At 40.7% G+C, this 24,611-nt stretch overlaps 1 long non-coding RNA gene across 1 annotated transcript; it reads right to left on the reverse strand.

The window, feature by feature from the left end:
• Nucleotides 1–6,089: 6,089 nt before the first annotated feature.
• Nucleotides 6,090–8,374, reverse strand: LOC112106698. Its single transcript, XR_002908121.1, has 3 exons — nt 8,338–8,374; nt 7,044–7,158; nt 6,090–6,473 (listed from the first exon to the last, which is right to left on the reverse strand). It is a non-coding gene; the product is annotated as an uncharacterized LOC112106698 (long non-coding RNA).
• Between the last annotated feature and the right edge of the window lie 16,237 nt (nt 8,375–24,611).

Raw genomic sequence — 24,611 nt, forward strand, 5'->3', positions numbered from 1 at the left:
TTGGGGTCTTAGTACAAGTTATATGATCAGGCAGGGTAAAATTATTCTTTGTTATGCATCTTCTCAGTCACATGCAGTTATCTACTAGAAAATGGTTAAAGTCCCTCAGGGCCATTTGTTTCATTCTAGAAATTTTTGCTGAAATTTGCCATAGAACTGCTTTGTGGAGCTGAAAATACAACAATAGGACATTTTTTATTTCAAATGCATTGCAGTCAGAAAATATGCACTAGAGCCAGTCCTTCTCCAGGCATCCAGGACCAATTATTTTGAAGTACTCAAATCGCTGACAATAGGAAGTGATGATTAAATATTGCAAACCTCTGTGGAACTATAGCCATATGAGAGCTTCTTTATTGGGCTCACACTTTAGAGGAACTGGAGTAGCAATCTGAAATAACTGATGCTTCTGATTACTATGGGAACTAGACAGAGGTCTAGATTTTTCAAAAGACAGACTGGTTGTGACTCACCTACCGCTTAGGAAGCATGATTGAGAACATAGGCTCTGACTCCATGGGTCCTCTGGGGCTGGAGCACCCACAGGGAAAAATTGGTGGGTGCTCTGCACCCACCGGCAGCTCTCTGCCCCATCCCCCTGCCCCAGCTCACCTCCACCTCTGCTCCGCCTCCTCCCCTGAGCGCTCCGCTTCTCCCCTAGCTCCCAGCGCTGGGAGGGAGGGGGGAGGAGGGGGAACGCAGCACGCTCGGGGAAGAGGCAGGGCCGGGGTGGGGATTTGGGGAAGAAGTCCAATAGGGGCAGGGAGGAGGCGGAGTTGGGGCAGGGACTTTGGGAAAGGGTTTGGAATAGGGGCAGGGCAGGGGAGGGGCATGAGTGGAGTTGGGGCGGGGCCGAGGGGGCGCAAGCCTCCTCCGGTGCTGGGAAAAGTTGGAGTCCATGATTGAGAATCTGAAGGCTTATGTGGGTGAAGGAGAATGATACTTTGGTGATTTACTAAAATAATGTATCCCATTTCAACCATGCCTGATACTTCAAAGTCTCTTTCATTAGAGACACAAGGTGAAATCAAGTCAATGGGAGTTTTACTATTGACTTCAATGAAGCCAGGATTTTACCCACACATTTTCCTCATTGGGGTGAAATTCACCTCTAGGTAGAGATCCCACACTAGGCCTATGCCCCAAGAAAGTCCTATTTGAGATCTATTTTAAATCGATACGTTATTATTTATTGTTTGTATTACCGCAGCACCCAGGAGCCCCAGTCATGTACTAGGACCCTACTGTGCTAGGTGCAGTACAAACACAGAACAAAAAGAAGGCCCCTGCCCCAAAGAGTTTACAATCTAAGTGGGGCTTAACTGGGGTATAGACCTCACACTACCCATCTCCAGAAGGGTGAATTTCACCCACGGGTGCCTATTTGACCACAGAGATTTAGATCTAAGCTTCAAAGAATTCAGCAGGACGCTACAAAACTGTGTGATCTTTCAAGATGCTACTTATCGTACAATAGTTAATTGGTATTGGTGGTAACATGTCACCACAAAAATAAAATATTAATAAAAAATTCAGTATACATAGGTATGTGCTACTGTATTTTTATTACAGATGGCTAGAAGTGGATTCAGCTGCCCAGTCAAAGCTGACTGTTACAAATAACAGGCCTGATTGTCCACTGTCTTGTATAGATTGGTCATTTATTTACACCTGTGAAAAGCTGCTTAAAAAATCTGAATGGTAGCATTTTACATCCACTCTGCACTAACTTTACAAAAGTGTAAATGATCACACAGGTGCATGACAATGGAAAAACCATGCCTGATGGAAATGCAGTCCAGCCTGCTTAATAAGGAGAACATCATTACTAGGCAATATGTTTTTTACATCATCCAGGATTTTCCAATATGCAATCGGTTTGCTCCCAGCTGAACGTGAAAACACCAAAGGGGACATCATCAGTCCAGTATAAACTAAACCAAATGCATATAATCATATAATATTATACACTGAGAACCCTGTTGGACTGGATGGGCACGAGGTGTTTAAATAATAGACATTATGGGCTAGATTGTGACTCAGATAACAGACCACACAAGGTAGGGAGTACACCCCCACATGGACTCCCCACATATTGGATCTGGGTGTATAGCTGTTGTGATAAATGAAGGGGGGCGGGGGGTAGCTCCCTGTTATGGACACTTAGCCAGCCAGTTAGCTATAAAATCCCTCTTAGTAGCTGTTCTCTACTTGCTTTACCTTTAAAGGGTTAAAAAGTATCACTGCGATGCATAAGTAAAAGGAAGTGAGTGGGCACCTGACCAAAAGAGCCAATGAGAAGGCTAGAACTTTTTAAAATTGAGAAAAACTTCCCCTTTGTCTATCTGTCTGTTATTCTCTGGAGAGAGGGAACAGAGCAGCAATGCTGTAAGAAGCTTTGGGCTAGGTATGAAAAATCATCAGATCATACCTAGAAACTACTCATTTGAAACCCCAGATATGTCTAGGAAGGCACGATTAGGTTTATCTCTTTTTTATTTCTTTATGGCTTGTGGACTCCTCTGTGCTAACCCCAAATGCTTTTGTTTTGCTTGTAACCTGTAAACTGGACCTCAAGAAAGTTATTCTTGATGCTTAATCCTTGTAAATGTTTTTTTTTTTTAAATCTAGCAATAGCCTGAGTTTCCAGGTGTATTTTCTTTCTTTTTGTTTTTAATAAAATTTACCTTTTTTAAAAAACAGGATTGGATTTTTGTGTCCTAAGAGATTTGTGCACATGTTGTTTAATTAGCTGGTGGCAACAGCTGATTTCCTTTGTTTTTCTTCCTCAGCTCTTCCTCGGAGAGGAGGTGAAAGGGCTTGAGGGTACCCCACAGGAAGGAATTCCCAAATGCGCCTTCCTGGGTTCTCAAAGGGGTTTTGCACTTGGGTGGTGGCAGCATCTGCCCATCCAAGGTCAGAGAAAAGCTGTAACCTCGGGAGTTTAATACAAGCCTGGAGTGACCAGTATTAATTTTTAGAATACTTGCGGGCCCCCACCTTCTGCACTCACAGTGCCAGAGTGGGGAATCACCCTTGACAGCTGTAAGTACACAACAACCTGATTTTCTTCTGGTATAATAGGCCAGCAGCAATTATTATCTCCACTCCTGTAGCAAAGAGAAAGCAGAGTAGGATTTGTGACTTAGAGGTATATCTTTGAGGCACAGTCTTCCTGGTGCTATTCCTGGGGAGGTGCACCTGACATATCATCTCTTGCTCAAGATTGGACCTAACGTCATAATCTGTTTGAAGCAGAAAGTCTGATTTTTTTTAGCTGAAAGAAAGAAGAAATTGTTGGTGTCAATTAACAAAAAACAAGCCAAACTGCACCAAACCATTTAGACTAAACTCAGTATAATGGGATTTTCCCCTCCCCCAATTTTGGGAAACTTTCCATTAACTGACACAAATAAGCTCAGGTGTAAGGTTTTTGGGCTCTCCCAAAACTCCCCTCTTTTTCTTCTTCTTTCTAAATTAAACAATCCCAATCTCTTTGATCTCTCTTTTTAAAGAGTTTTTCCCCAGGCCCTTAATCATTCTTGTCATCCTTTTCCAAGCCCCCTCTAATTCTGCATTATCCTTTTTAGATAGGGAGTCCAGCAGTGCAGTAGTGTTCCAGATGAGGATATATCATTAATATTCTGTGTTATCCTCCATACCATTTTTATTCATCCTAACATAAGCTTATATAGTGAGCAGAAAAATGGGTTGATGTGCTCATGAGCTGATGAATGGCTGCTGCTCATATAGCAGTGCTCATGAGTAATGCGTCCTACCGTCTCCAGCTGCCTAGGACATTGTCCACAAGGATGGGATGTAGTGTCCTAGGCAGCTGGAGACGGTAGGATGCATTACTCAGGGACACCACTTTATGAGATTGGAGAGTTTGTCTACACTAACACTGGAGATGTAATTCCCAGTTCTGGTAAATGTACATGCACTGGCTTTCATCAAGCTAGCATGCTAAAAATAGCAGCATAGCTGTGGACAGCAGCATGGACTAGCCACCCAAGTACTTACCTAGAGTCTTGGCTGGGATTGTATTTGCCCAACCTGCCACCTGAACCACTATTTTTAGTATGCTAGCTCCATCAAAGCTAGTGCATGTACATTTACTCAAACTGGGAATTACACCTCTAGCTGAAGTGTAAACATACCCTCTGTGTTAGCAAGGAATCTGGGAGAACTCCTAAATTGTGGACTGACTGGAGTAATTATGGGTGTATGTTTTTGACCAGAGAACATTGCACTGTATCTACAAATTGTTCAAAATGTTTTTCACTGCAAATAAGAGTCTCTTTACATTTTGTTCTTCTAAAGTTAACTTCTAAAGTTTGTTTCTTTAAATCATCCTTAGATGGAAAACTTCAGTGCTGGGAATATGTTGTCTATATGAATATAAAGTGCCATGTAAATTTTACAGTGCTCTAAGAGATAGTTAATAATAGAAGTAATTTAAAAAAAAATAAACAGCAGCTCTTTAGCTACATACAGCAACATATACAACAGTTTAGGAGAGATAGCAAAGTGAAATATTTTATTCAATTGAAACTGCAGGAGGAATGTTGATGGGGCAGAATGCACTTCCCTAAATTGGGATTTAGCCAGGAGAATGTGATTAACACATCTATTCTTGCAGAAAGTACCATTAGATCTTTAAGTCACTGTTACAAACATTAAGAACCTCAGTGTTATGTCTCTATAGAGTGTTCCTTTTGATAATAGCACAGTTCCTAGATGTACAGGTCTTTGGAAAAGTGAAAGAAGAAACTTGCAATTCAAATTAAAGGACATACACCCATATCCTCAACTGGTATAAATTGATTCAGCTCCTTTGAATTACTCCAGCTGAAGTTCTGAGCAACCATACTGAAGCATTTGGCAGTTGGTCAATAAGCTGTGAAGAAAAAAAGATGAAGAGGAACAAAAACATTAAGAAACAAAAAAAATCCCTCAATATTCAGAGGCTGGATCCCCAAGGGGCTGATCCTGTAAGGAGCTGACTTGAATGCCTCCTGAGAGGATCTGAAAAAACCCAAAATTAAACAACATATGAAAACAGGAAATGCTAACATATAGCAACAGAAACACATGTGAACAATATGAATTCTTTGTAAATATCACTCTCCCAAGAGGAGTTTATCCCTGTCACTTGTTTTCTGAGTCATGTGTGTGATCTAGGAGCTGGTATAAGACAAGTGCTGATGGAGTTTAGTTGCCTCCATTCTCTTGATGATTCTTCCCAGAAACAGGATGGAGATGGGCTAGTAGTTAATGAAGTTATTGGCATCCAGTGATGGCTTCTTGAGCACTGGCTGAACTACTGTGTGCTTCAGGGTGATTGGCAGATTTCCTCCTTCAGGAAAGGCATTCATGATCTAGGTCAGAAATGGGCCTAATTGTTCTCTGCCATCTGAACAAATCTGGTATTGCCCAAGCTGCTTAAATAATATGAATCCTTATGTAACAGGTGATGTAACAGCTATATCCATATATTAAACCAGTAATGAGCAGATCAGAAAGTTTCTTAACAAGTGTTATTAGGGTTCTCAGCAGGAAACTTTCTTCAGCTTGTAAGTAAGCAGATGTAATTTACTTTTCCAGACATTTATTATTACAATTCTATTTTTAACCCCCCCAAAACCTACTGACTATTTACCATAGAGCAAAGAGCTCAAATGAGTGACTTTTTTTGCCTTTGGGGTGGGAAGGTGGGGGTGGAAGCATGGAATCCTTTCAAAGATTCCTTTTTTGCAGGCCTGTCTCACAACAAATTACTGTATACTTTAAAGCAAAGTGCTGTAAATTGTTGTGATTCAGAATGCATGGTCATGTACTGATCTTCATATGTTTTGGTTAAATCAGTGGGAATTTGCACATGATGACTGAGTATATGGTATAGCTCTTAATAGCTTACTTCTGGATGTCCAAATGTTCCTGTTTTGTTTTTTGCTTTTAAAAGCAGTCTTTATTGAAACATATTAATGGGTTGGCTTTTTGGATGTATGCCATATTATGTTCTGTTAGAAAAAGAACTTGACTAAAGAATTACGCAAAATGCTTTAATCATTTAAAAACATTCAGCCATGTGGAAATGTACAATTAGTTTGATGTTTTGTGGGAAACTTACAGTAGTTATGAAGTTAATGGGTTTTTAATGACCCATCCATCATTTAACACTACAGTACACAGAAGTAACAGAACATTTACCCTACTGCAATTTACCATACATACTGAAATGCTCAGAGACAAACTTGAGGTACAAAACTTGAAGACTAATCAAACCTCCTCTCTAGAGTTTAGGAATGTGCAGATTTGAGGTTTAGTCCCGCTATCTCTGGCAACATCATCACTATCATCTTTGTATGAGACAATATCATTATGATATTACACAAAACGGAAGACATATCCCAATAATGTGGTTAGGCAGTAGTTATATTTTTCCTTTAATGCTTCGTAAAGAAATAAAGCTGAAAGAAATAATGACAGGCAAAAATTAGCATTCCATTGAAAAATATTGCAATGAAGTACATTATTCCTATGTAAATAATTTCCTTGAGCAATAATATATTTTTAAAAGGTGAAAATTAAATGTCAATAGTTGGTTCACTGTATAAAAGTGACATCTATAAGAATCTGATTATCTTAGGCCCAGCTGATCCTACTCACTGCAAAAATATCCTTAAAATCTGCAGCAGTACTAAAAAGATGCAAACATGTCAAATATATTACTCTGAAGTAAATTAATAATTATTTTTCAGTAACCTACCATAGGAACAAGTAGTAATGATTTTCTTATATAAAAACTATCAAAACTATCAAAAATTGTTGGAGAAAATATATGTAGTGTAGTTGATTAAGTCTGCAACATGGCCAAAGAGAAATATGCTGCAGATTGTCAAATTAGCTCTTGTGCAGAAATATCCACCATAAGTTTATTAATTCATTTTTCACTGGAGGACAGCAGAAGATTCCATAATGCAACCATCATAGTCCAATTGATTCCCTACTGTACCATTAAACTTTACCCGTAGTTGTACCTTGCGCCAGTTAAGATTTTTGGTGCTCTGAACTTTCTTGCTGGCTGGACTTATAAAAATCTTCAGCGGAAAGGCAGCTGTCCCTTAAGTTTAGATGAGTGGTCTATGCAAAGGACTGATTCAAAGGAAAAAAATAGTTTTAGATGGACTGATATAACAATAATATAAGACATTAGCACTTTTAAAACAGAATCTGTTAAACATTAACTATGTCTTTGTTAGAAATGCAGTAGAGGCTCCAGCGCTCAGATACTGCAAACATAGGTGTATGTGAGCAGTCCTGTAAAATTCAATGGGATGCTTTACATGTGTAAAGTTACACATGTGTAAGTCTTCCCAACATGAGGCACTGATTCAGCAAGCAAGGGCTTGATCCTGCACCATTCAAGTCAATGGAAGTTTTTCCATTGGGTTGAATGGGAAAAGCATCAAACTCCAAGAAATATACTTTTAAGTATATGAGTAGTCCCGATGAAGCCAAAGGGACCATTCACATGCTTTAACTAACCATGTCCTTAAGTGCTTTGCTGGATTGCAGCCAAAGTGCTTAACACTGCTTAAAACTATTCTGTTTAAACTGTTTTTGGTAGAAAAATTGGAGGTTTGATTAAACTGAAGTGTCTGCTTTCTATGGAAATTTTATTATTTTGAGAAACCCATCACTTGAAAACCAAAATATTTTAGTTTTCAGATTAAATGTTTGAAACTTTGAATTCCCACTGAAACATCTAAATTTCCCATGGAAAATTTAAATGAAAAAGATTTTTTTCCCTCTTCACTGAAATTTTCTGTGGGAAAACCCTACATTTTTTTTTTCATTTTTTTTTTACCATTTCTACCCAGTATCTCGGAGGATCAAGCCATAGATATCTTATATATTATTAAGACAGCTCCATGGAAATAGTCTAATACCTCACTTGTTTTATATATTTGGTGCCAAACCATGCCCTGGCCCTTGTATTTCTGCTAAATCTGAAAATAAGTACTGTAATCGCAAATGACCTGCTTCCATTAAAACCTTCTTCAAGTCTACTGGCCTGATTCTACCAAGTGCTGAGCACCTTTACTCTCATTAAAGTAAATGGGAATTGAGGGCACCCAGCTTCTCACCAGAGGCTCTTGGTAACACTACAAGATCAGACCTTATTTCAGCCAATACATTTATAATGGGGTTGTCAGTACTGTAAAGTACGTCTGAAAACACATGGTAGCAACATAAGAAATGTGGTTATTGAATTCTTTTCTTTTTACTTAAAAATTCTACACATATAAAATTTGTTAAATCATACTATACCTCCTGATGATTGAATCTTGGTGTATTTTCCTCTAATCTTAAAGGGAAAAAAGAAAGGCATACACAGTTAAAATATAGCATATTATTTATTTTAACACCATGGAATGTAATACAATGCAACAGGTTAATCATTTTCTATATCAACTGAATGTATTATTATCTGCTTGTATAGTAGTAGCATCTAGACCTCCCCAATCAGGGATCAGAGCCGCATGTGTCAGAACACAGACACTGTTTTATTAAGTATAAAAATATAAGATATATTTATATGTCATATCATTCTCTTGTTATCAAGCAAGAATCTTTAAAGCTAATGCATGTTCTCTCTGCCTCAAGAAAAAATATCAAATTGTGATGGGTTCAGCATAAGATAGACAGAACAGAACTAAATCTGAAATCAAGCAATCACTGCCTTGCTACTGTTGAAATTAAGCATAATTTAAGTAAATACATTCAGAACTATAAAGAGCACTAAAACTCCATAAATATATATCACAGCCTCTTAATCCTGTGAGGTGTTTACACTGAATACCACTAAAAACACTTAAAAATTATATTAAAGTTACTCATGAAAGACAACATACTGCATATATATCATGGTCAGAAGCAGATTGTTGCTTTATGATTACTACAGTAGGCAGATGGAAATTTAAACAAATAGGAAAAATGACCATAGCTACTGTAAATAATTCCATGCAATTAAATTGCTCCCTATGCTGGTCAGTCTTACTGAAATAATATATATTGTAAAAGATTAAAATGAATGGGGAAAGCAGAGGAAATACAATAAACAATCTACAAGTACCTTTAGGTTCAGTCTTTGTCTGACTGGGAGCCATGGTAGCAGCCTCTGATGGCAGACCAACGTATACACCACCATAGTTCCTTATTTGAAGAGAAATCATGGCTTAGTGTTAATGCTTTCCCATAGAATGTCTACATAAAACAGCCACATTAGAAAGGCCATAGACGGACAAACAGAGGATGCTTTGTAACTACTTTTATAAAAGAATCCCTTGTTTCCAATGCATATTAAGAGGCTGCAATTTTAAATGTAATGTTTTTATTAAAACTGAGCCCTTGTTTGACAAAAATAAATTTAGGCTGGCCATTGATTTTAAAAAGGAACCTATGCTAGGAAAGGAGCACAGAGCTAATGGGTCCTCAGCCAAGTTCTTCATACTTTCCATCAAAACCCAACCTTTTCATGGCAACAAATACCCTCTGACACTCTTCTTTCTTACCCCCAAAGTTGTCTAGTGTTTGCCTGATGGGAGATTTAATCTGCTAGTAATGTACGCTATTGAGACAATTTAAGCAACTCACTTGCATGATGCACGCAAAAAAGGAGGTCATGTGTCCCCCCCACCCCATTTAGTAAAAAAGGGCCTGGATCCCTCTCCACACAACCATGCATGGGGGATCTGTCTACATGCAGAAGGCTTATGGGTGCCAGATGCCTCCACAGTCCATCCCCCTCCTTCTGTGAGCCCAGGGGTCTGAGATCTGACTGGGAGGATGGGGAAAACATGAGGTGGGCAAGGGGAAGAATGGGTGAGGTAGAACATACATCTTTCTTCTCCCTTCCAGCCCAGGAGAGATTCCTGAGAAATGATAATACAGCTCATAATAATTATATTATGTATTATCTTTCTGCAGAGCACCCACACCCAAGCCCAGGGTCCCAAGTGACCTGACTCTAATAAAGCCAGGAGCCAGAGTTGATGTGAAGGCAGAGGTCTTCTGCACCAATAGTCTTTTTTCCACTGGCAGAGCTGCAAGGTTTGGGGGCTGGGCTCAGTGGCCTATTTTGTGAGTAGGCAAAACCCCTTCCACAACAAAATGCAAGGGGGGAACTCTTACAGAGGGATCCTCATGGAGATTTCTTCCCCCATATCCCATCCCTTTGTTTTTTTCCAGGTGATCCTCATTTGATGGCAGAATTCTGTCTGAGCTATTCAAATTAAAGCCATTCCCAGTACAAATCCTACCTCCTTTTGTCATCTTCTGACACGGATTCTTCTGGTCTATAATTTACAAAAACATGTAAAACTCATTAGCAACCAGTTTATTACAATTGCTCCATTCATCTACTGTTTAGTTTCAGTGGGAGGCAGAGGAAGAGAATGATCAATCAGAGTGTAATCTACAGTTACTATTCAGTACTTGGTGCCTACCTCACTTACCTATATAAGAGAAAAAAACATTTATTACTTAACACGTATGTGTATAAGAGAGAACAGGACTTGACAACAGAGTGAACTAAGATTTCATAAATGTCCTGTCAGAATATCTTATAGAACCTTTTTGTAAAACAAAATGTTAAATTTCTTTGAATCAAAAGAAAAGCTGAATAATCTAATTTGAACTCAGTTATTTAAACCTTTATAAATAGACTATGACTTTTATTAGACACTTAGGGCAAGATTATGGCTTGTCTTATGCATCCACAGGGAGTGGGTGGATTTTTGACTCTGACCATCAGTGTGCCAGCCAGCACAGCTGGTCTGATGTGGAGGGCAGAATAATCAGCATCAGGTATAGGGTTGGCACAGATTACTTCACCCTTCAACCAATGTGGAAAACAGAGACTAAATTGTTACTCTCTGAGTTACCATCTAGACCCTGGTCTGCTGCTAGAGCAATAGTACTGTGTGTTGCCCCTTACTCAGCCCCAGTGATAAATCCACAATCTAGCCCTCAGAAGGCATTTCTGAACTACAGTATTAAAAAGTGACTGATAACGTTTATCATTACTAATCACTTATTTAAAAATATAAATGTGCTATCTGTTCAGTAGGCAAAGCCATATCCTGCAATTGATGCATTAAGCCCATGGGAGTTTGATAGATGGCAGGAAGTGGGATATGGCCTTAAATAAAGACAAAACTTGTTTGGATAGTAAAAATGTTTGGATAGTAATAATTTCCTACCATTTCAATCTTCTTTCCACTCAGCTATCTATTGCCTTGAGGATATAATGTATAATAAGATAAGTTCTCTTCTTCCCCACCAATGGAGCAACAGCAAAGAAGGTAGCAGAATTCAGAACTTCAATCAACTTAGCATATAATCTGCATGGCTTTATGGAGTCTCTGATATTACTCTGACCCAGTTCATCCCCTCCCACAGAAAACCCAGCAGGATAGGCCCAAGAAGAGGCAGTCTCTGGGAGCATTCTCTCACAAGGATTTCCTGCCCTTTTACACTGTCCTATCGTGGGGGTGGGGGGAAGGGGGATCGCCCCCACAGAGTAAGTCATGGGATGCCTCAACCTGGGTAGCCTGGGCTGTCTGCATGAAGAACCAGTGCCTCTATACCAGCTATGGCCCCCAACACCTTGGCAAACTAAAATTGCAGTCAAATGGAACCACACGACCAAAAATTACCCCAGCCATGGCTGCCCCCAGGAGACTTGTCTAGTGGGCTCCTGGGGATGTATCATATTTTCTAGTTATCTTCCAAAGGTGGTGGGAACTGTGTACCCCCTTACAATCCTGCCTCAGCCTGCCTATTCCTTTCCCAGCCCACCGAGTCTCCCCTAGCTCCCTCAGACAAACCCCAGACTGTTCAGAAGGGACTCTACAAGGTCTGGAGGATAGGAGACAGCACCATGGAGATGACTAAGCCCCCTCCCCCCTCAAGTCAGCACAAAAGGAGGAGATGTGCGCAGGTATGGATCCTTTGCCCATGTGTCTGCTAGATATCAATTTGTATCTTGTTCTGATAGTCAGCTGGCTGAAGTGAAAGAGAGGAGACTCCAGAATTCTAAAAGGGAAAACTGGCAGTTTTGTGGACCAACAGCTATTAGCTTGCCTGATAGCTTTTCTTGCCCTTAGAAAGGCTTTACACTTTGCTTTTCCCCTGCCATAGATAGCTAATAGGGATATATGGATCTTTGTAACACTGGAGGTTTGGTAATAATTTGTGTATGCAAAAGAAATCATCTAGATGGAAGATCAAGGTTGAGAGTCTTAAGGACCCAACTAAACGTGACCTTTTTCAGCAGTGCCTCCCTGAGAAACTGATAAATATCAAAACTGAGATGGAAAGCTCCAAAGTGCACTGGAAAGTGCTCAAATTGGCTATCCATGCTGCATGTGAGGGAACACTGGGCTTCTCAACCAGGAAGCACCAAGACTGCTTTGACAAGAACGATCAGGAAACCCAAGACCTGATCGACCATAAGCACAAGGCCTTCTGTGCTTGGCAGAATGACATCAATTCCAAGGGGAAGTAATACATCAACCATCAACTCAAAGCTGAGGTTCAAAGGCAAATCCATGAAATGGTGGGAGAAGAAAGAGAAGGAGAACAAGTGGTGGGGAAACAAAGAGAAGGAGATCCAACAACTCGCCGACACCCATGACATGTGCAGATTCTTCAATGGCATCACAAGCCCTTTATGGTCCCAGCACCCAAAGGCTAACCTCCCTCAGATCCAGATCCTTTCAGAATTGCAATGTGCTTTCAGACCATCTCGAGGTACCACCGACATGATCTTCACTGCCCGCCAACTTCAGGAAGTGCCACGAACAACATCGACAACTGTACATCACCTTCATTGACCTCACAAAAGCATTCAAGGCTCTGTGAAGAATTCTCCTTAAATTTGGATGCGCACCAAAATTTGTTGCTGTCCTTTGACTCCTCCATGACAACATGTCTGTGACGGTTGTCAACAATGGATCCAAAACAGAACCCTTCTAGTCAAGAAAGGAGTTAAACAAGGCTATGTCATCACTCCAGTCCTTTTCTCCATCTTCCTTGCTGTCATCCTCCTTCTCATCGCTGACAAGTTCCCCTGCAGACTTGACATCCAATGCAGAATGGACGGCAAGTTCTTCAATTTCAGTTGCCTCTGATCCAAGACAAAGACTATCACTAAATCAGTCATTGAACTCCAATATGCAGACAACTGTGCCCTGTGTGCCCACTCAGAAGATCTTCAAAAAATAGTCAACACTTTCTCTGAGGCCTAAAACCAACACCCAACACCAAGAAAATTAAAGTACTCCACCAACAGGCTCTGAATCACCAGGATCCTGCTCCCGTAATTCAGAGCAATAAAGAGATCCTGGAGAACGTTGAGCACTTCCTTTACCTCAGCAGCTATATGGCACAGAAAGCTGACATTGACAAGGAAATGCAACACCACCTTAAATGCGCCAGTACAGTTTTGGGACACTTGAGAAAATTTGTCTTCGAAGATCATGACAGCAAGAATCAAACCAAGCTTCTCATGGACCAGGCAGTTGTTATCCTGCTCTCTTGTACAGTGCCAAAACCTGGGTCATGTACTGTAGACACCTCGATGTTATTGAGCAATACCATCAATGGTGCCTCCCGCAAGATCTTCTGAATCAAGTGGGATGACTGACACACCAACATCAGTGTTCTGTCCCAACCCAAAACCTGCAGCATTGAAACTATGATCACCCATCACCAACTCCGTAGGGCTGGTCATGTTCTTTGAATGCCAGAAAATCGACTCCCAAAGCAGGTCATGTTCTCACAACTGAGCCATGGCCAACCGACGATGAGCGGGTAAAAACAGCACTTCAAAGACACCCTCGAAGCCAACATGAAGAAGTGCAATATTGACATAAATTCATGGGAAACCTAAGTCCTTGACCGACCAAAAAGAAAAAGGACCTTGTGGCAAGGATCCCAGTATTTCAAGATCCAAAGGAGACAACAGGAAATGGAGAAATAGGAAAGAACGTGCCACAGCCTGACTCAACAATCCAGATCTGTCCCTTCCATTGGGAAATGTCTGCCCCAGTAATGACAAGATCTATGGATCCCAGATCAGTCTCATTAGCCACCTGAGGATTCACCAGTGATAACTGGCTATCATTTTATAGAAGAAGATTATTATTGAGCTCTGAGGGATGGCCGATGATGATTATCAGTGTAATGTTGTTACATACTGTTAAGCATTGCAAATATCAGTATCTGTACTGAGCTAGTCTATCATCTTCACCTGTGTCTTAGTTTTCAAAAGGACAGCAATGTAATCTGTATGCCCCGAACTCCCTGTCTATTCCTTAAGGGGCTTATGCAGTTTTCAAAGTCACATTCCCTCTCCCACCTGCCTCTGGAAGGTCTAGGCCATTATGGAATTCTATGCATCCCATCACTGGAAAGCACAATGAACAAGTCACAACAGTCTATCCCAGAAAAACTATGGATCCAGTTCTACCCACATTTACTCTCTGCAACTCCCAGTGAGGTCAGTCTGAGGTGTGTGTACATATCACAGGGTGGAACTGAGCCATATGCTTTTAGTACCATCTGACAACACTTGTGAAGGGACTTTGGGGCACAAAAGATTACAAATGATACCTCCAACTGGATCAGCAGAAATTATCACAGTATTTATCTTGTCATATGATTATAAACATTCCCATATATTAAAGATGGCCCTTATTCCAGAGCAGAACACCCACTGATGACAATGACAATTGTGTGTCCATATCAAAAGATCAATTCTTAAAATTTCATTCAAAAGAATGACTGGATTAGACCAAAAGGAAATATAAAGAACTGGGTCAAAAGTTTAGAACAGGGGTAGACAACCTATGGCACGTGTGCCAAAGGTGGCACGCGAGCTGATTTTCAGTGGCACTCACACTGCCCGGGTCCTGGCCACCGGTCCAGGGGGCTCTGCATTTGAATTTAATTTTAAATGAAGCTTCTTAAACATTTTAAAAACCTTATTTACTTTACATACAACAATAGTTTAGTTATATATTATAGACTTATAGACAGAGACCTTCTAAAAATGTTAAAATGTATTACTGGCACGCGAAACCTTAAATTAGAATGAATAAATAAAGACTTGGCACACCACTTTTGAAAGGCTGCCGACCTTTAACTTTTGCTGGCAGATTCTGTATTAGGGTGACCCACTGCACTGTATCTTTTTGAAAATTAAAATTAATAAAAGATTTTCTGCTACCCCAGAAATGTTTTATAGCTGAGCATCATCTGGACCATTATTGACATCCTTTGGCCAGACGGAATAATAACAGTAATAACAATAAAGAGAGGAAGGATGGTCCAGTGTTTGGGGCACTGGCAAAACCTGGGTTCAATTCCCTGCTCCATCATGAACTTCCTGTGACACCTTGAGCAAGTCACTTACCCAATCTGTGCCTCAGTTCCCTGATATGTAATCTGTAGAGTGAGTTTTTAAACTCCCTGCTTTGCTCCTTCCTTTCAATATTTTAATACACCTCTACCTTGATATAACGCTGTCCTCGGGAGCCAAAAAATCGTACCGCGTTATAGGTGAAACCGCGTTATATCGAACTTGCTTTGATCTGCCGGAGTGCACAGCGCCGCCCCCCCAGAGCACTGCTTTACCACGTTATATCAGAATTCGTGTTATATCGGGTCGTGTTATATCGGGGTAGAGGTGTAGTTACAAATTAAGTTCTATTTCTTGTAATCACCCCTCTACTGAACTCACCACAGCAAAAATAGCCTGGGATTTGGACTGACTATCTCTGGCTTTCTTGACTGTAATTTCTTATAGTTCCTCTGGGAGAGAGGAGACAGGCATAACAGAGATGTGGAAATGTGGAAGGGAGAGACAAAGGAAGAGTGCTGGGGATGATAGAGGGGGAAGCAGCCACTCATCGTTGCATTTTCCTCTGGGGTCCCCTTTATTAGCACTGTGGCACTTAATACTGCTCCAATGTATTGCACTACACATAGTTATACACTTCTTGCCTTTACAATTTAAAGACCAACATAACAATTTTGCAGGCTGAAATTTGTGGGTGCAAATATGAGACACACAAGGCCTGATTCTCATTCTGTGCTCAGATATAATGGCCTTTAGGGGCTGCTGGGAGCTGGTTACAGCTCTCTGATCCTCGATCGCTTGGCCTCAGTGGAAGTTACAGCAAAAAGCTGCCTCCTCTGACTTCTGCCATTGGCATAAATGCCAGATCTTACACCAGAAAGGGATCAGACATAAGAGAGCTTGGCTCTACTGCATCCTTTCCTGTCCTGCCCCACAATCCACCCCAATGTCTCCCACCTACTGCTTACACTGGCGATGAGGGGGGCAGCTGGTGTAAAAGGCAGGTAGGGTGCCTCTGCCAGTTTTACACGAGGGGAGATTTCCCCCTAAACCGGGGGAATCCCCTAGGAGGAATCTCAAACTGGTTTAAGTTCATTTCGTGCCATGTAAGTAGCAAAAAGGGAACCTAGTAGACCGCATCCAGCCAAAGTGTTCACTGCTGGTCTGCTTTTACGTCACTACATCTTTCCTCAGAAACTGGCATCTATTGCAAGGAAAATAGGATTATATTTTTAAATTGGTATCTTAGATGGAAAGGAGTTCCATAGCTGTTAGAGGGATTTAACATCAATGTCACCATTCTCTTTCCAGCTAGAAGAAATTCCTCTTCCAGTGAGACTTTTCTTTTCCTGGAAAGCCTCTTGTCATACTGTTATGTTTGGAAAGTACAGTTAAGACCCCTGATATTGGTTCTTTAGTCATCATTTTCCATGTCCATTTTTTGACACACACACAAGCTGCCATTTTTCAAATAATATTTGAGTTTAAAATCTCTTGGATTCACAATACTACTGTCCATCCATTTTTTCCTTATCTCAACATTTCTGATTTTATTCATTTGTATCCAGTCGTCACACTCTATAACATTCTCTATTAACGTTCCTTTCATTCAGTCCTCCCGCTCAACCCAGACGGTTCATTGCACTACACACGCTGACAGTTTCAGCTCTTTAATTTCTAAATGTTTCTTGGGAGGTTGAAACTACTCTTTTACAACCTTTGTATTTTTGTCCTACATTTTGAAACAGCTTTTAGTCCTTGGGTATGTCTACATAGTATTTTTGAGCCCATGACAGCGAGTCTCTCAGCCCAGGTTGATAGACTTGGGCCCGCAGGGCTCAGACCAGCACTGCAAAAATAGTTGCATAGACAGCACTTTGAAGTTGTGGCTCCAAGTCGAGCCGCAACTTTTAAGTGCCGTCTACACACAGCTATATTTAGAGCACTGGTGCGAACCTTGCTAACTCGTGTCTATTGACCCAGGCTGGGAGGTTCACTACCATGGGCTCCAAAATGCTGTGTAGACATACCCCTTGTGTCCTGAATTGTTACTACTGCTTATCATCAGAAGAATTAAGCCACATTTCTGTGCATAACTGTCATCACTTTATTTTCCACTACATACTTTTCCACTATCACAAAGTGAAAGATGATATATACAAATGAATAGCATTTTCCTCATGTAAGTCCTAAGGCACCTGAACCTGCAAACACGTTCACATGCACAAGTATCTTTATGCACTTGAGTAGTCCCACTGAACACATTTTCATAGCGTTTGCATTTCTGGGGTCCAAAACTAAAGGAAGAGCGAGGCCAACAATTTATTTCTCAAATAAAAAACAGACAAACTCAAATGGACAAACTCTTGAATGAAAAACTCACAGGTTCTTATCAAATCCAAATCAGAATATATCCAAATTTAATTAACTGGCTTAATTAATGTTTGTACAATGCTTTAAAATACATTAAAAGTGCTAGGTGGTAAATGTTATATAATACACCATTTCTGATTTGTAAAGAGACTTTTTATTACTTAACAAAAAATATGCTGCCATTTATGGAAAGTGATTTTTAGGCCTGGTTCTCACTTAGGCTAGGTCTACACTACAGCGGGGTTCCGACCTAAGATACGCAACTTCAGCTACGTGAATACCGTAGCTGAAGTTGCGTATTTTAGGTCGACTTACCTGGTGGTGAGGACGGGGAAAAGCCGACCGCTGCCGCGCTGCCGCCGACTCCGCTGCCGCCTCTTGTCGAGGTGGATTTCCGGAGTCGACGGCAGAGCGATCAGGGATCGATTTTATCGCGTCCTCACGAGACGCGGTAAGTCGATCCCCGATAAACCGATTGCTACCCGCCGGATCGGCGGGTAGTGAAGACGTAGCCTTACACTAAGGACCTTTACACTGCTTTGGCAGTGTAAAAGCAGCCTTCAAATGGGGCAAATGTAATTTATGCAGACTTTAAGGCACCTTTATACTACCAAAGTTGTGTAAAGAGGCCTTAGTGTAAATAAAGACTAGTTCCTTTATATATATATAAAATTATTAAAGGCATGGGTCCAGTAGGCTATGTCAAGAGGATGTTCCCCCATAAACTTGCCCTAAGTAGTCCATTCATTTTCCAATCAGTGACAATGAAAATTTAGAAAATAAGTTACATGTTCAAGTAGATCTTGAGATTACCTATGACATCAGTATTCATCTGTTACATTGTCCATCTTTGGTTCTTGGCTCTAATCTGTGGCAGCAGACTCAGAGCTATTGTTATGCATTTATCTACTGTTATTTAGATGTGACAGTGGCACTCATTTCTATACTGGGATTCTTCTACCTACTCAAAGTAGTTAGTCTAAAAAAAATTGAATTAAATTCAATAATTTTTTTTACTTAATAACATCAATTTTTGTTCAGGTTACTTGGACTCAAGGCAGAGCTCAAACTCTAGTAATAAAAGGTTTGTCCCTTGCAACAGAGGGAAGCAAGAGCTAGGCCTCGGGAGGTCTTCCTTTATACCTTCTCCCATTGAAGGAGACATGGTTGAGGGAGGCCACTCCTGAAAATTTTTGCTTAAATGGGTGAATACTTGGCTGTGAGAGGCTACCTCCTGCTTCCCTTTTTCACTGAGGCAGGAATGACAGCAAAGGACGTTCAGGCCTTCTCCCCTTCATTGGGAATGTGAAAAAAAAGCAGTACAGGGTGAGAATGTCCTCAATGCTAATCACCGAAATTGATGGAGAAGAGAGAAGCTGCCAATTACAATCTTCAATGTGGAGAGGAATTAGGCCATGAAAAGCAATTCCTTTTGCTCCCTCAGTGGCAGAGGAGACCTCATCTAGAGCTGAGAATGGGGAGGCTGGATGTTTTTGCAGGGCAGTCTGTATGAGGTGCCAAGTGTCTCTCAAAGAAAGTGAAGTACATGAGTTGTTCCCTAAATGTCTTACAGGCAGTGGGAGAGATGTATATGAGCACTGTATTTCTCACAAAGGGAGAAACATGCTTTGGCGTGTACCAGTACATGGTAGGAATGAGTAAATACAAGGGCCATGGGCGGGCATGGGAGACAGATGTCTTACAAGTCAGAAAGAGAGGGAGAGTTTTTGTTATATAAGTATAAAGGGGAATTGTCTCTACAGGGGTAAGTGAGCCACCCGCAGTCCCTTCACTCTGATTCTGCTGTCTCTATTTGGGTGATGGAAGCAGGCTATCAATTGATGACAGCTAGATTAGGGTATGGTGGGTCTAACATATTGGGTAGCAACTAAACCACGTATAACAAAATGAACTATTGTGCTAATGTGCTTATAAATAACCCTTGAGTTATGTTGCTGAAGGTGTACAGACTATTGTAAGTACTTACACATCTTTAGCTGTCCCTGCAGTACCTAGAATGAAAAAGAAAATGTGTTTTACTGTGTGATGGTGTGATCATGCTCAAGCTAACCAAAATGACACTAAAAATCTTTCTCCCCTCTTGCTCTCACAAACAATCCCCTCACATACAAACCCCAAAAATGGATGGACATGGTAAAGGACACTTGTTGTTATCGTGATTAGCTACTTTCTCCTTAACTCTGTCACACTCATACCTCTCTTTCCGAGCCAAATCCTCAGCGGATGTAAATGGTAAACTACAAGTAAAGCTTCAGTGGACCTGTGCCCATTTACACCAGCTGAGGATGATATCTGTATTTTTTTACTTTCTACATAAGCTAAATTGCAATATTCTGCATTTTGGGGCTTTTCCAGTTGTAAGTTACCACAACTAACTAAGCAATTATCCTTAAATGTCTATTTATTTTGTGAACATGCTGTTTGATTCTGTTACAGACTTGGCACTGCGTGTAAAATGCTGTGGCATAAAATAATTGTTTTTTTTATAAGACTACTAGACTGAAATAACTTTAACATTGGGACACAATCCACCCAGAAATCCCAGACATCTACAAAATCAGGTTCTTCCTAATTCAGCTTGTAATTTAAAAAATAAGGGACAAAAATTACAACCTTGCTCTATGGTTCTAAGAGTTGAATTTTCATGACTCAGTCACCACATGGTGGGAGAGCCGGAATCACTTAAAGATGACCTACTTCTTGGTCCTCCCAAGTTACTAAAGACTGTGTTGTTGTTGCAGGTATGTCATTCAGTTGCACAGTCAGTAAAACATCCCTTCCATGAACTACAAGCACCGACAAAGGCATTAGAAACCCCTTTCACTCCTCCATCTCCTCTCAGGAGAAATTCAAGGTTAGCTCACTCTAAAGAAGCTACAGGTTTAGTCGCAGCCTGAAAGGTTTTGCAGCATTTTTCCCCTAACACTCTTTGTTTCTTAGAAAACATTTTTTTCTGGTGTGAAATTGCTGCAAAAACTAATACAGCTCTTCCCTCATTATTGTGGATGGAAGCTGAAGCTAGACAAATTCGAACAGGAAATAAGGCACAAATTGTTAACAATGATAGTAATAAACCATTGAAACAATTTACCAAGGGTTGTGGTGGATTCTCCATCACTGACAATTTTAAATCCAAGATTAGATATTTTTCTAAAAATTATGCTCTAGGAATTATTTTGGGAAAGTTCTATAGCCTGTGATATAGAACTAGGTGATCACAATGGTCCCTTCTGGCTTTGGAATCTATGATCTATGAATTGCATGGAAGAATGTGTAGTTTGTGCCTCACTTTAAAACTAGAATTGAGCAGGCAGGGTTCTGAGGCTTCCCAGAACCAGGCTCTTGTATGAGCACATGAATATTTTATACATGTAAGGAAAGCCTCTCTCTCCAACTAAGTCCTGTATGTAATTTTGGTTCCAGTGTCTATTACTTGGCTATCCCTCACACTGATATCATCACCAATAAAGATTTAAATTACAGTGCTTGCAGAACAAACCTCCTTTATATTATATTGTTTCCAAGATCCCTTTGGGTCTCCTCACTGTACAGTAGGCCCAACTGTACTACATCACTGGAGAAAACCCTTGGTAAGGTTTTAGGGAGCTCCTCGCTTGGGATCTGGTTGAGGTCCTGATTTTAAAACTTCATTTAAACCGGCAGTGTTCTGAGGGTCCCCAGCTCTATATTGCTGGCGATGTCTCTCAAATAACCACCATGTTTGAAAAGCCCACTGTGACAGTTCTCGGGATACTCAGGATTGTGAGTCACCTTGTTATCCCCTGCCTCCAGCAAGAGGAAATCTCGCACATTGTGGCTGGGTGTTAGCTCCCTAACACCACCAGCCTTTCAGCCACTCCAGCACTTCCTCTGGGCTATGCCAGCCCTAGTTTCACCTTGCAGGTTAACAATACCACAGTCCCTGAGTCCCTTGGAAGCATTCCCCTGCAATATCCAGCCCCTGACACTGGTTACTGACAGAAATAAGAACATAAGAACCGCTATACTGGGTCAGACCAATGGTCCATCTAGCCCAGTATCCTATCTTCTGACAGTATCCAGTGCCACATGCTTCAGAGGGAATGAACAGAACAGGGTAATTTCAAGTGCTCCATCCCCTATTGTCCAGTCCCACCTTCTTGCAGTTGGAAGTTTAGGGACACACAGAGCATAGATTACATCCCGGACCATCTTGGCTAAAAGCCAAATTCATCCTCCATTAACTTATCTAATTCTTTTCTGAACCCAGTTATACTTTTGGCGTTTACTATATTCCCTGGCAATAAGTTCCACAGGTTGACTGTGTGTTATGTGAAGAAATTCTTCCTTATATTTGTTTTAAACCTGCTGCCTGTTAATTTCATCAGGTGACCCTGGTTCTTGTGTTATGTGAAGGTTTAAATAACACCTATTTACTTTCTCCACACCATTCATGATTTTACAGAGCACTATCATCTATCTATCCCCCCCCTTTAGTTGTGTCTTTTCTAAGTCCCAATCTTTTTAATATCTCCTTATGTGGAAGATGTCCCATACCCCTAATCATTTTTGTTGCCCTTCTCAGTACCTTTTCCAATATATATATTTTAAATGGGAAGTATGTGTACCCCAGTTTACTAGTTTTACCTTAAACTGCCACTTCTGTATAACACACACCACTTGTGAGCACTTATAATGAAACAAAAGTAGAGAAAGTGATGAAAACAAATGGTTACAATACAAAACAAAATAATAAAATGAGTACTAGGACCTACACTTATTAATAGTTACCTTTCCTATCTAATAAAGTACGTTTTCCCCCCAAAGTTCAGTCGGTTGCAGAGCTTGCTCCTCAAGATGTTTCCACTGTGAATGGATACAGAGTGCCTCACCCCACTCTGTTATACTGCAACAGTCTTTTGTGCCTATTCATAGACTATTTTATTCTATAAAATCCCGCCTGTTGTAATGTTCCGTTTTTACCTCCAAGTGGTGTCGGATTCTTTGCAGTTGTCTCTGATGGTTTTCCATTGATAGTCTTGGGATGGAGCAAGGCTAGAAAACTGAGCCTTGCATTACATCACCAACTAACCAGGGATGGTGACAGCTCCCTGCTGCTTGAATGGGCCATCACCCATTCACTATTCATCACCAAGCCATATTATCCTCTGGTGACTAACTTTTATGCCAAGTTCATAAAAGCATACATTCACTATAGTTACAGTATTCTTTAAATATTATCTGTAAGTACATCTCACAATGATTGAGTCTTGGTAAGTTATGAGCTTTCTGTAAGTACCTTACATGTGATCTCTTATTGATAAATACCCTGACAGACATGTGTTTGGTGTAGTGAGTTTGTTAGGCCTAAGACAAGAATTGTTTGTAAAGAACAGAGCACCCGCTGCCAAGAGTCCTCTGTGTCACATCTATCTATGTGGCTATACCTAGAGAAAGCACCTCTTTAGTGACTACTCCCAAGGGATAAGATACATCCATCTCTCCTTCCATTCCTGTATGATCACCCTCCAGCATCATGCAGTCTCTGTCTGTCTGGAACTTGGCAGCTCTTGCAGTACAGAGTTATCCTACAGTATCGTTTCATTTAGGTTCACATTACCTATCTTTGGGGATCAAACAAAACCTGAAGCTCAAGGGAAAACTGGAAAAACTGTCAAATGTTGCCTGGTTTTGCATCAAAACCATGAATTGCCTCCCCCTTCACCTAAAGACAGGTGCAGGACACCTGGGGCATCACTATGAAGCCACTATTACAAGCACTACACTTCAATACCTAACAACTGTGTGGCTAGTGCAGTCATACAGTGTGGACCCCCGGACCATGTTCATGTTACTCCTCAAGCCTCTCCCAAAACCTCTTCACGTGCACTCATGGATTGGGGCCAGCCACATATTTTGACTCAAAGAGAGCAGGAGGCATAAAATTCCCCCGCATGACTTCTGTGCTTCTTGCCTCCACCCATACACAGAAGGACCACAGCTGCATTTTAGCCCTTCTATGGCTGCAGAAGGAGGAGGAGGAGGAGCAGGATTTCACCCTTAGGAATAAATGAGGCACATTCAGATATTCTGTACATTGAACGCAAGTTACTATTAAAGAATAACATTCAGAATACTGTAGCTGCAACCCCCCCAAGTACATATCATTTAAACAGTTGCATGTGAAGGACAAAAATGTATCTTGGAGGCATCTTTCATGGATCAAGACGGTTACTGTAGTTTTAAAACAACAGATGCTTGGTACGGAGCATCACCACAGAATGTTAGTAAGTGGACTCTGAATGCAGAAGACTGTTGAAAGAATTTTACATACATATTTTTCTGGGCTGAAGAAATGCATTATGAGTGACTGCATATAAGAGGGAGCATGGCTTCAGGGTAAAAATATTAAGAAGGACAAGAGATAACCAAACACTGACTTAATGGAATAAATACATTAATATAGAAAAAGAGACCCTGCTCTCTCTATAGATATCTGGCTAACAGAGTTGGTCAGGAAATAATTTTTCCCATGAAAAATTTTGACATAAATAAAAATGTTCTTAGAGAAATTTCTTACAATATTTTTTGGAATTTTAACAAAAACTCAGAATCAAAAAATGAAAATTATGTGGGCTAGCAGCTTCTCTCTTTTTTTAAATGAAAGCTTAGGTCTCCAGCAGCCATTGAGCACCCACATTTAAGGCTGTCATTGCTCCCACCATTACTCCCAACAGTGGCATGCAAAGATGGGACATTTTAAGAAAATTGCTAGCACAAACAATGCTGGAATGGTGGGACATAC

Source organism: Terrapene carolina, unplaced genomic scaffold (assembly GCF_002925995.2).
Source record: "Terrapene carolina triunguis isolate 2854851 unplaced genomic scaffold, T_m_triunguis-2.0 Scaffold247, whole genome shotgun sequence".
Classification (NCBI taxonomy): Eukaryota; Metazoa; Chordata; order Testudines; family Emydidae; genus Terrapene; species Terrapene triunguis.